Source organism: Chamaea fasciata, unplaced genomic scaffold (assembly GCF_029207755.1).
Source record: "Chamaea fasciata isolate MVZ Bird 193981 ecotype frontalis unplaced genomic scaffold, bChaFas1.0.hap1 SCAF_3, whole genome shotgun sequence".
NCBI classification, from domain to species: Eukaryota; Metazoa; Chordata; class Aves; order Passeriformes; family Sylviidae; genus Chamaea; species Chamaea fasciata.
This window is the reverse complement of record NW_027094088.1, coordinates 40,823,613-40,835,813: the sequence shown is the minus strand read 5'-3', so window position 1 is coordinate 40,835,813 and position 12,201 is coordinate 40,823,613. Positions and strand designations below refer to the sequence as shown.

The 12,201-nt window shown below is 37.6% G+C and overlaps 1 protein-coding gene across 4 annotated transcripts in view; it reads right to left on the bottom strand.

Annotated features, from left to right (window-relative positions):
* SMOC2 (SPARC related modular calcium binding 2) overlaps window positions 1–12,201 on the bottom strand; it is a 139,616-nt gene that overhangs the window by 23,112 nt on the left and 104,303 nt on the right. The gene's annotated exons all lie outside the window — the stretch shown is intronic.

The following is a 12,201-nucleotide window of genomic DNA, read 5'->3' as shown; positions in this document are numbered from 1 at the left end:
AAATGCCAAATGCAATTTGTGAATTAAATCCGTAAAATCCGTTAAATCCATAGCTGTCTATTCTTTTCACCACCAGCTGTATAGTAGACAAAATACTATAGCTAACTACTACTAATAGTACTAGCTAACTATGTGGCTCAATATGCCAGTCAACTGCTATTCCTAGATTCTGCTTTTCCCTTCAGTGAGCCAGGTGAATTTTTCAAACCCTTGGGTTCATTTCCTGCGAACAAATCTCCTGCTCTGCTCTAGTAGACATTTTCCATTATAACTGTGGCTGGCTAAAAAGCCTAGGAATTCGCTTATCAGTATTTTTCCCCATTCCCCAAAGTCCACAGCACTGAAGGGTCTGTAGTGATTACGAAGCCATAAAAAAACCCTGATGAATATTCACTCTACTTCTTATATTAATTTGATTCAATGACCTTTGCTTTGCATTGAACTGTGTTCCAAAGCTAGTTTCAAATTGGATCTCTACCAGCAAATCTGGATTATGTACTCAAAGAACCCAAACCTCAGACTTGCAACGATGCATTCTATAATTCTCCAGTTAGGGAACAGGAATAATACCCTGGGACTGAAAACCCCTGACTTTCTACTGGCTCTGACTGCCTGTGTCTCATCAAACAATCAGAGACTACATAGCACATAGAATATCAAGGGTTATGGAACAACCGAAACCTTCGTCCTACAGACATTTATGCCTGGGCTTAACTTTGCAACCACATGTAAAAGTTTCTTTGAATTTAATTGAACTAATCACAAGAAGAATGCAAGTAAGTGTTTGCGGGATCAGGGTTCAGCAGGTCATGAACTGTACTTCAGGAATATTTACAATGAGTTGCTTGTGGATGACTTACAGAGAAAAAGGCTTTACCAGAAAACATTTCTAGATAGCAAGCAAATTCAAGAACTTCACAAATGTAAAGGGCAAAATTTGTGACTAATTTATTTCTCAAAATTATTCATGGATTTTTGCCATATGCACACATCAGGAATCTATGAACAGTAGCAGTCCTGCTGAGCTAGAGAGAAGCAAATTTCTGAACCTTGTGAAGCATTCTGAGTCCTTTGAAAGAATTCCCAGATGTTTGTATAGGGTCATTTCATTTCTTTCTTGAGGGCTCTCAGTTGTGGAGGCCTATAAGCTCTCCTCAATTGAAGAATAACACCATCTATTTGAAAAACACTGAGATAGTCTCACATACACTGTCATCCCTGTGAACAAGAATATTTATTCTACACCTCTTCCCTGAACCCAGAAAAATGCATTCTCTGCAGTCTAAATACCTGATGTGAAGAAGGACCTGGAGGAAAGCCATCTGGCTTAAGCTCAGCCAGTGTGAAATGAATGTGACGCATGCTGGCAGACTGAAGCACTTTGAGGAATTGGCAGGAACTTTCACTGCCTCTCCAGGTGATGGCATCCGTCCACCCATTGTCCAAGTGGCTTTGCAATCAGCTAGACTGCAAATTTTCCAGGCATCATCTTGTTATGCTGTATTTATGCAGCGCCCAGAACACTGGGATCCCAGACAATACAACTGTAAACTACAGTGATGCAAACAATTAACAACAGTTAATGGAGTCTTTCCAAGCTCATTTCTGGTTGCAGGTTCTCCACATTAACAACAGCAGATATGACATATTCTATCTGTGGCTGCACCAAGGTTGCAGCACTTCCTTACCAAGACATAGCGTGTAAAATAATCATGTCTTTGATTCCATGTGATTAGGAGGACAAAACCTGGCACTACCTTTGAGTCTCAGTCAGAAACTGTGTTCAGTAATGATATTTTACTCTGTGAAATAAAGTCAGTCTCAGTGAGATGTGCAATACCGACTTTGCCTTTTGTATTGGTGATCAGTTCCACTGGTCTCAGATAAGCTATGCTAGTATTTAGAAAACATGAGCATTGAATGGACTCTGATTATCAGAGACAGCTTCTTTCTCAAAAGAAATAAACAAAGTATTTCTTTTTTGCCGCAGGCTAAATTTCCTGCATGGTAGTGTGTGCAAGACTATCTCAGTGGTTTTAAGTATGTGATGTTATTCCTTGTTTGAATACAACCTCCAGGCCTCCACAACTAAAAGCCCTTGAGGAGGAAATGTTTTGTCCTTTTGCAGGGGGCGACACAAAAAGCCTTTTTCAGGCTAAAACAAAAATATTTTCTTCAGAAAAATATACTTACTGATGTGAGATTAATGTCAACAATTTTGACTACATCTTGTTCATTTTCCTTGACAAGTAAATTAGGCTTATTGCTTAACACTTACAGTCATTATTCAGTTGAGTAATGACTGATGTTATTACTGTGTTACACATTAAGTTTTCAAAATGTTAGTAAGTGGGAAGGCTTGCACAGGCCTAATTTTTCACAAGCCCTAGCCTCATAAGTCTCCATTTCAAAACATCACTGATGAAAACCACAAAATTTCTAGGGTGATTTACTGTAAATATTGGATATTTTCAAAATTACTAGGAATTGAAAATCCCACTGAACTCACAGTTATTGAAATGTTCATTTAATTTGAAAACTGGAACATTTCTACAAGTGACTAAACAAAGAATAAATGCCTGACCATTGCTGTTCCCTCTTGAAAATATAGCTGCAGATATGCATTCAATCTGGAATGAAAATACTTATTTTTCCCTGTGCAGAGATTAAACATGAGAGCTGTTTCTGCCACATAATCAAGGAGAACTTGTATCCAAGTATGAAAACACAACAAAACAAGAGATCCATTTTGAAGGGAACAGCATTACAAATCCATGGCATGTTTTTATTCAATTTAGTCTATCAGATTGTAAAGGAGAAGCCCCATACCATGTGCCTCTGAGGAAATAGTGTTTTATTATGTGACTCCCACTTACTGTCATGATAAGATTCAGGTGTCATTTTTCATTATGATTACAGCCCTGGCACACTAAAAGGTTTTCACCTTTTCCATTCAGTTAATATGAGTTATTCTTGACAGTTTTTCAATTGCAAGATAATGATTGCAGGCATTTTGGCAGAAAACACTGAGGTTATTCTATGTCAATCTTCCCCTCTTGTGATGTTTCTTTTTTCTACTGCTTACCCAAGAGCTACAATCCAGTTGCCTCACGTTATTATGAGGTACCTCTCCTATGTCTTCATTATACCAGAGATTATTTCAAGATTTTTTAAAAGAATTTCTTGAAGCTTGTAGTTTTAAGAACATAGCATCAATGTTGAATAAGGAAAATTATTTAATTCCTTTTAGGTTTCAGTGCAATCAAAGTTTCACTCTGCTTATTGTAGGATTTTATACCAGGCACAGACACTACCTCAGTATCTACAGTCATGTACTTGGAGCTGTTTTAAAAGGGTCTGTGGTATTTTCATGGTAAATTTTAGACTGTCTTTAAAAGAGTGTAAGTATCTTGATTTTCTTAATACTCACATGTATTTTCTGCAGAGACCTTGTTAAATAAACAAAGATGTTTAAAATGTTCTAGTTTGCACTTTCTTTTGGATTTCTTGATTAGGCTAATCTCTGCATTGAAACATTTCACATAAATTCATTTCCTCGTCTCTTTACTATTAGGAAAAAAAAATATGAGGAGAGTAAATATAATATTATGGATGAAACGTAACTGTACAGCTGGTGTAAGACCACTTCCTGGGAAACCAGCCAGATACAGGAGAACGTTCTCCCTTCTGGGCATGTTCTCCTGGAGGTGTTCCACTGATCACACTCACAGCAGGACCCAATGGCACAGAACTGCACTGCTGTCCTCAAACCTGGGCTTGTTTGGAAAAGGAGGACAGCAACAAGTGACGTGAGAAGTTGAATTTATATTCTTTGGCTTTTGCTGTGAAGCAAATGAAGTCAATGTTTATTAGTCCTATTATAGCCTTTTCAAACAAACATAAAATTATAGGTTAATATGAACTAGAACAATGAATGAAATGCTAAGCCAGTAGCATCATTTTTAATTAGTAAGATTTTCCCTTTTGTTAGCTGTGAAACAGCTGTGTCTTTCACTGGCATTTTACTAGTAACACAAATGCTTTCACTGTAATTTTTATAGGCAAATTTGCACATTAAGCAGCTCTTGGGTTATGTGCTTAAGAAAATTTTTTTCAGATATTAATATTTCTACTGTAGGCTTGTGTGAAGATTCATTTTGATAAGAAATTATTAAAAATTGAGGCAAAATTAAAGCAGTATGAAAAACTGTGGCCAGATCATTATTATTATATCAGGACAAAGACAGGAATAGAAGTGTGTGTGCAGGAAATCAATGTGATCTGCAGAGCCTTGAAAAATAACCTGCAAGGCTTCCTCCCTTTGGAGCAAAACTTCCCACTGGAAGACAAAAATACGCTCATGTGGCCAGACAATGGGGTAATAATATTGAAGTTACTAAATTCAAAAGCCCAAGAAAACTACTGTAGGTTTAAGACACTGAGTCCTCTTTGAAGGATCAGCTGCTCTGAAGCCACAGCAGTGGTCTCAGCACTTGCTTGACTCACAGAGCTATGGAGTGGTGAGCACTACTGCCTTCCCCCTCCCCAGGCCACCACTGTACATGCTAGAGGAGACAGCAGGTGCTCTGGGAGGGGAAGCAGCCATTCCCCTTCCTACCCCAGAGTTCAGAGTTTTCTGGCCCTCCAACACCCCTCTGCACAGAATCATAGAATCATCAAGGTTGGAATAGACGTTTAAAATCTTCTAGTCCAATCATCAAACTAACACCAACATAAATCACCCATAAATCAAAACACCTAGTGCCATATCCAGGCACTCCTTGAACACTTCAACAGACAGTGACTTCACCACATCCCTGGACAACTCATTCCAATGCCTAACAACTGTTTCAGTGCAAATTTTTTTCTAATATCTAACCTGATCCTTCCCAGGCACAACTTAAGGCCATTTCCTCTCATCCTTTCACTAGAGACATGACAGGAGTCATGTTGGAGCCCCATCTGGCTTCAACCTCCTTTCAAGTACTTTTAGAGATCAGTGACAACCCCTCTGCGAGCCACATTTTCACCAGACTAAACACTCCCAGCTCCCTCAGCTGCTCCTCATAAGAGCTGTGCTCCAGACCCTTCACCAGCTTCATGTCCCTACTCTGAACAGCCCCCAAAACCTCACTGTCTTCCTTGTTTTGAGGGGGTCAGAACTGAATAGAGCACCTAAGGTATGGTGTCACCAGTGCCGAGTGCAGGGACAAAATCACAGCTCTAGTCTTGCTGGACACACTAATTCTTCATACAGGCCAAGATGCCATTGGCCTTCTTGGCCATCTGGGCACACAGCTGGTCAGCTGTAAGCCAGCAACCCCAAATCTCTTCCTGCTAAGCAGTTCTCAAGCCACTTTTCTCCAAGCCTATATCAATGCATGGGGTTGTTACAATGCAAGTGCAGTATCCAGAATTTTTCTTTATTGAACCTCATGCAGTTGCCCTCAACCCACTGATTCAGCCTGTCTGGATCTCTCTGCAGTGCCTTCCTATCCTCCAGCAGAGGAAGATTCCATCTAATTTGGTGTTTCCTGTGAACTTACTGAGGATGCACTAAATCCCCTCATCCAAACCATTAATAAAAGATATAAAACAAGACCAACCCCATTACTGAGTCCTGTGGAATACCCCTAGTGAATGGCCATCAACTGGATTTCCATTTCCATTTTCTACCACTTTCTTGGCCCAACCACCCAGCCAGTGTTTAACTCAGTGAAAAGTGCATTTGTTCAAGCCAAAAAAACCCACCTCAGTCTCTCAAGGAGACTCCTGTGGAAGATGGTGTAAAAACCTTTACTGAAGTCTAGATATTCAGCAACCACAGCTTTTTCCTCATTTTCTAAGCAAGTCACCCTGCCATAGAAGGAGATTAGGTTGCTTACGCAATACCTGTCTTTCATAAAGCGCCAACAACACCCTGGTTGTCCTGCATATGCTGGCACTCATGATGATCTCCTCCATGACTTTCCTGGATACCAAGGTCCGGCTGACAGGCCTTTAGTTTCCCAGATCACCCTTCCAAGCCTTCTTGCGGACTGGTGTTGCATTTGCTAATTACCTTCCGTTAATTCTGGGATTTCTCCAGTTAACTGCGACTGCTGGAAAATGACTGAAAGTGACTTGGGAAGCTTTTCTGGCCAGCTCTCTCATTACTCTCAGCTGCACCCTATCTGGGCCCACAGACTTGTGGGTGTCATTGGTATACAATGTCACTAGCCATTTCCTTTTGGATTATGGGGGCTTAACTTTGCTTCCATCAGGAACCTCCAGTTCTGGGAGTTGTAATTCACTGTTGAGCCTCTTGTCCTCCCTGCAGACCCCACCATGCTCCAGGCAGGTCTCCTCCATCAACTCGCCAGGCAGCAGTTCAGCTCTGCCATCACTGTCATGAAGGTTCACACCAGATTTGACCCAACATTTCCTGGTCACAGTAATTTTTTTAGGTAGTTCTGCTCCATACAGAACCTTTTTGCCAAGTACCTCTTGGTAAACAGAACAGCACAGAGCTCAGGACAATGGTTACAGGCTCATTCAAAACAGCCAGCAACTTCAAATGGTTGGCTGACAACTCAGAGCTTTAAGACTCAATAGCAGAAAGGAGTATTTTGAGTATTAGCTCATGCAGCCAGAAAGCTGGTTACATCATAAAAATATAATCCATTTAAATCACAGCTCAGTGGAGACAGTTACATGCCAATTGACCTAACAATTTGAAGCTCATGGGAAGGCAGGCATGTGTATAAAATTTTCACTATGCCTTATCTGATGCCTTTAAAAAAGAAGAAAACTTTAGTCATTCAAATGTTTAAGAATGTGAAATAAGGTAAGACTAGTTTCTACTTGGTGCTAGTACCAGACTACACTGAGGAAACATGAAAACAAACTAAACTAGATAAGGTAGGCGAGTGGTGGTACCTTAGTATCTTAGATGAGAAATACTCTGGCACCTTATGAAATCTGATGCAGTCATGGTCAAAAGTGGAACCACTGCATGATAAAATGAACCACAAAAGGAAAAGCAGTTAAACCTCTGTCACTTTCCTTTTCTTTTAAGATGCCTTTGAAGTGAGACACTTCATATGATGGCTGTTTGGCTGTGGGTGTTGCATCACCATGGTTTGAGTGCTTCCAACTATTTCCCTTTAACTTTGGAAAAAGATACACTGCCAACAACCAAAAGTAAACTGTACTTATCCACACATAATTCCCCCATACCTTAAATCATGAGTTTTGCTCCACAAAACATAAACTTTTCAGGCTCAGTGCAGGATTATCCCATCAGAAACACAGTAAATAAAGCCATTACAATAGGAAGAAAATTGGGCAGTTGGAATATTTTTGTTTCTCTTAAGTAACACAAAAATTAAATAAACAGATGAGTTAAACTGCTCTCATGCATGATTTGCAGGAGAAACATTAACTGCTTGAATGCCAAGGTTAAACTAAGCTTAAGAACACCCGTTGCTCAAAACAAGAGCTGAGTCAGTCATAGGGTATGGAATTAGAAAACAACCTGTAGTTCATATTTAAGGAAGAGTTTGAGCAGATTTTTTGTTTTGTTTAGTTATTAAATAAGTTGATTAACTATACAAGGGACCTTTGTCAGGACATTTTAATTGAGTAATAAAGTTCTAAGTTCAACTTAAACTGTAGACCATCAGAGTACCACCACAGTGATTAGCAGAGCTTGGGCCCTGGATGGAAAGCACTGAGTTTCAGATTTGGGTTGTGAGGAAAAGGGGGCACAGAGAATTCAAAATCTGTCTCCCAAAGGCTGTGCAAAACTAATTTGGATCCTTCTTGTGCCACTCAATAATCCCTGGACAATAAAAATTCTAACCTTTCAGACGCTTCTTAACTCAGTGCTACCAAAACCCTGAAATACTCACATTTTTATGAGAAATGGTCTAGAATCAAAAATTGTAATGATATTCATCTGAAGTGAAAGATTGCCAGTCGGGACAGAAACAGGAGTGAAATGCTGATTTTATGTCACCAGTACAAACCTGCAGTAACTTGAATGCAATGGACGCATTCTACTGGATTCCAGAAAGGTAAACTGAGATCAGCAGCTCAGGAAAACAAAATATTCAACACTGAAGAGCTATGCTATTTAGAGAAAATAAAAAAGGGAGACTTTCAAGACTTTTAGTAGATTGATTTACTACATCTGCATATTGACTAAAGTCAGTGGACTGTATTACGCTTAGAGGCACTGTTATTTCCAAACTATACTTTCCCCTCTCAAATTACCCTTTTGTATGAAAGGAAGTATCACAACTGTAGGATCTTCAAAAAAACCCACACTGTGTTGAAGAAAAGAAGAAACCTAAACCAAAATAAAATGTAAACAAAATTAGTGGTCTGACTTTAATTGACAAAACCATAGCAACCCAGCAAAGTCTGAAAATCCAGCTTGACATTGTGTCCCTTGCTGAAATTTGTGTGCCATTTACTCATTAGTTTGGTTTTGTTAGTCTTTTCTACACAAAAGATAAGGGTACTTCTAATTTTAAAATATTATGTGAGCAAAATTTCCCAGAATACTTTAAAAATTTTTCCATTTACTTTTCAAATATCAGGTCTGAGTAGTGAAAATCATATTATAGGAAAAACAGATAAATTTCCAAGTCAGGTAAGAACACAAAAAAAATCATATAAAGTCCTATCCAAAGTTTATCCAGCCCTCACATTCAGCAGAGCCTAAAGCAGAGACTTCTTGCTTTCAATGCATACTTCTTAAATAAGAAAAAGATTTACCCAGGAGAAAAATTATCTGAGTAGTCTGGCACTGTCTCAGTATGCTATCATGTCTTGCTCTCCTACATACCAAGGTCCTTTTCTTCCAGGTTGCTTAGAGCAGAGGCAAGACTAGCTTTATTAACAAGAAGCTAATCCACTGTATCCAAGGCAAGGTGCTTGTACCCCAGGGGAGGCACATGACAATCATCTGGAGTGCAGAACTAAAGTATTGCTTGTGCTATTAACAGATGAAAATTAAAAAAATTTATTGTTGTAATTTCAGCTTTATTTCATCCTTTTTCAATTTCTATATTTGCATATGTTTTACAGTATACCTTATTTATAATTATAATGGCAAATTGATACAATTTATAAATAAATATACACCTACTACAGATATGTCCTTAAAAATGTTTTACTGATTATAAAAAAGTACAGAATACACATAATGCTTGAAATACCTTCACCCATAAACTCAGCCTGAAAAATCACAGTTTCAGGAACTGAAAATTCTTAAGCTTGGCTGAATTTGATTCATGATTTTAGAAAAATGCCCATGTAGGGGCACCTACATCTCATTTCATCATACCACATTGTTTAGCTTAACAAGCCTTCCTGCTAAACCCTTTTAAATGCTCTTGATCAGCTTATGTAGAAAACTGAATTCCTCTTTAACACACCAGTAATCCAAAGTACGGAAAAAACTATTCAAGACTTTACAGAATATGTTAGGCACCACAGAGCTTCCATTTTACTGTGTAACACAGAGGAGAAAAAAAGGTCAAAATACAAATGTTTGAAAACTCTGAGTGTGAGAAAAGTAAAACCCCTTTTATTTCCATAGTATGTGTGACATTCTCTATACTCCCTTATGAGTTCAATTTTAATATCTCAGAATAACCAGTTTCTGAGAAGGATCATAACCGCAAGTAACCTCAGAAAAATGCTTTGGCTTTAAAAAAGGACAAGAAATCTAATGGGAATTATTATTATTATTATTATTATTATTATTATTATTATTATTATTATTATTATTATTATATAACTTCCAGCCCAAACTAAGAGATACAGGTGGCTTGGATCATGCCTACAAACATTAGACTAGCCTTCAGTTTCAGATGTTTTATATTAGGTTACCTTAGGATATGAAGACATAGTCTTAGCTAGGTTTAAATTTGCTGTAGACTCCAAGGGACACTTACCTTCCATAGTTTTGCCTTGAAAAGGTATCAGTGCTTGCCAAAAACTGCTTCTTGATTTATTTGCAAATCATTGCTAAAAATATTTGGCTTAACATATGATGGGTTCAAATTTTCAGGTGGTATAAATCAGTGCAGCTGCAGAACCATGCCAATTTAATCCACTTGAGGATCGACCAGTAGGGCTTATCCCATTTAAGATCATTAATAGCTGTAAAGTAATTAATTTTAAAATCTTCCTTGTTTTACATGGCAGGCAGTCACAGTGGTTTCACCCAGGGCTGCTGCATTTTTACGGCTATAATCAGCAAATCAAGCAAACCCGTCCTTTCAGAAATGTATAATTCCTTAAAAGTAAGAAATCCAATTAATCGACTTTTTATTCAGTCCTGGCACCACTCAGCAATTATATGCCATATTTAAATTTAGACAACACAGATGCAAACATGCCTTTGCAAGGCTGCTTACAATAGAAAAACTGAATAACAGTGATTCATTGCTATTAAAAAGTTGATTCATATTAGCTATTTGTACAACTTTGTGTTTCTTGTTAACAACTAGAAATACTTGTGCAAGATCATATTTCAATCTCCTTTTTTTCATACAAAAAAATTGTATACAGTAAATTCAATTCATTACATCTGATGCAGTGTTTTCATGATAAATTTAGCATCTGAAGACTTGTGCATTTAGCTTTACGGAGAGAGAAAGAAATAAAAAATAAGCATCCTAACAAAACTGCAACTGGGAAGTAGCTTCTTCCCCAAATTACTTCTACAGGCATGTACTTGTTCCATGCTGTAGCAGAAAAGAAGGAGATTCTTCTAGCTAACCCATAGGTATTTAAGAAATTTTGGTATTTGCCTTATTTTAAAGTAAGACAAGGCATTTGGAAGTCAAAGATTAAGCAATCTAACATGAGAGAGAGCAAATCCATGTCATACATATCAGTTATGATAATTACAGGCTTGCATTGCTGCAGTGTTTTTTTGGATGAAAGTGTATGTAATACAAAATACCATAATGTAAAAAAAAGAAAATCAATATACCATTGCCTAACTTAATGAAAATTAGTTTATCAAGTAAGAGCTTGCAGCATTGAAAATTCTTGTTAACTATTTCAACGGAAAATTGAACATTGAAAATCTTGATTTTGGATAAATCTTTATTACTGTACTGTATGAAAGCACTAGCAGTATAGATAAAAAGTAGATGTATGAAATCTTAAAAACCTTCACCTGCTCATTCTCCCCCTAAGATTACATCTAGCAAATGCTTTCCAAAATATTTAGTAAAAGGTAGGAATACCTGTGATAGTGATACCTTCAACTACAAAACTTGTTTTTCAGCTTCTGCTCTGACATAGTATCTTCTGAGTCAAGTTTTTTTCATTCAGCAGAAAATCCAGACATAAAATCAAGTAACCATCCAAGTCTGTTACTATCTAAATGTTATGTACAATAATTGGTTGAAGATGGCTAACTTTCCACAGGTTTCCATGGAGTTGTAAAATAGCACAGAATAATTTGGGTTGGAAGGGACCCTTGAAGGTCATCTTGTCAAGCCCCTCTACAATGAGCAGGGCATCTTCAACCAGATCATTTGATTAGCTTCTATATAGAACACAACATAGAGTTATATCTGGGTTTTTTTAATTACACCTTGTAATTAAATTTATTTCATGACAGAGAGCATAAATGTGTGTTTATCCAATAGGCATTTCAACACTGATGGGCATTAGTTGAGAATTATTGTCTGAATGTTTCTTTGGGTGACTACTGCACTAGAATATTTTTCATTACATGAAAGCTCTGCACATATTTACTTCTTTCTGGTTTTTCACAATGGCTGACAGTGACTTGAAATTCTCTGACTTGCAATCTAATGTGCCGTATCACTAAACCTGCTACACCTAAAGTTATTCAAGCATACCAAAAGGCCATTTCAAAAATTAAGGAAGTCTACTGACTTCTGTGTAGCTCAACTACTCATAGATAAGATCTCTCACATGATTATAAAAAGTGTGAAAAAGTAACAACTCTAATACACACAATTTTTTCCTCCAACAGAGAAAAACAAATAAAAAGCATTATTGTGAAGTAAACTGTCAAGGATATTCTTGAAGAAAAAAGTAAGATGGATACATTTTTTAGATTGATTTGAAGATTGAGGCTTCTTCCCATGGATTTTGCTAGAGCAAGGATTATGAAGCATTGTCCAGGATCATATCCTGGATGTATTTATTGATTTTCCTGAT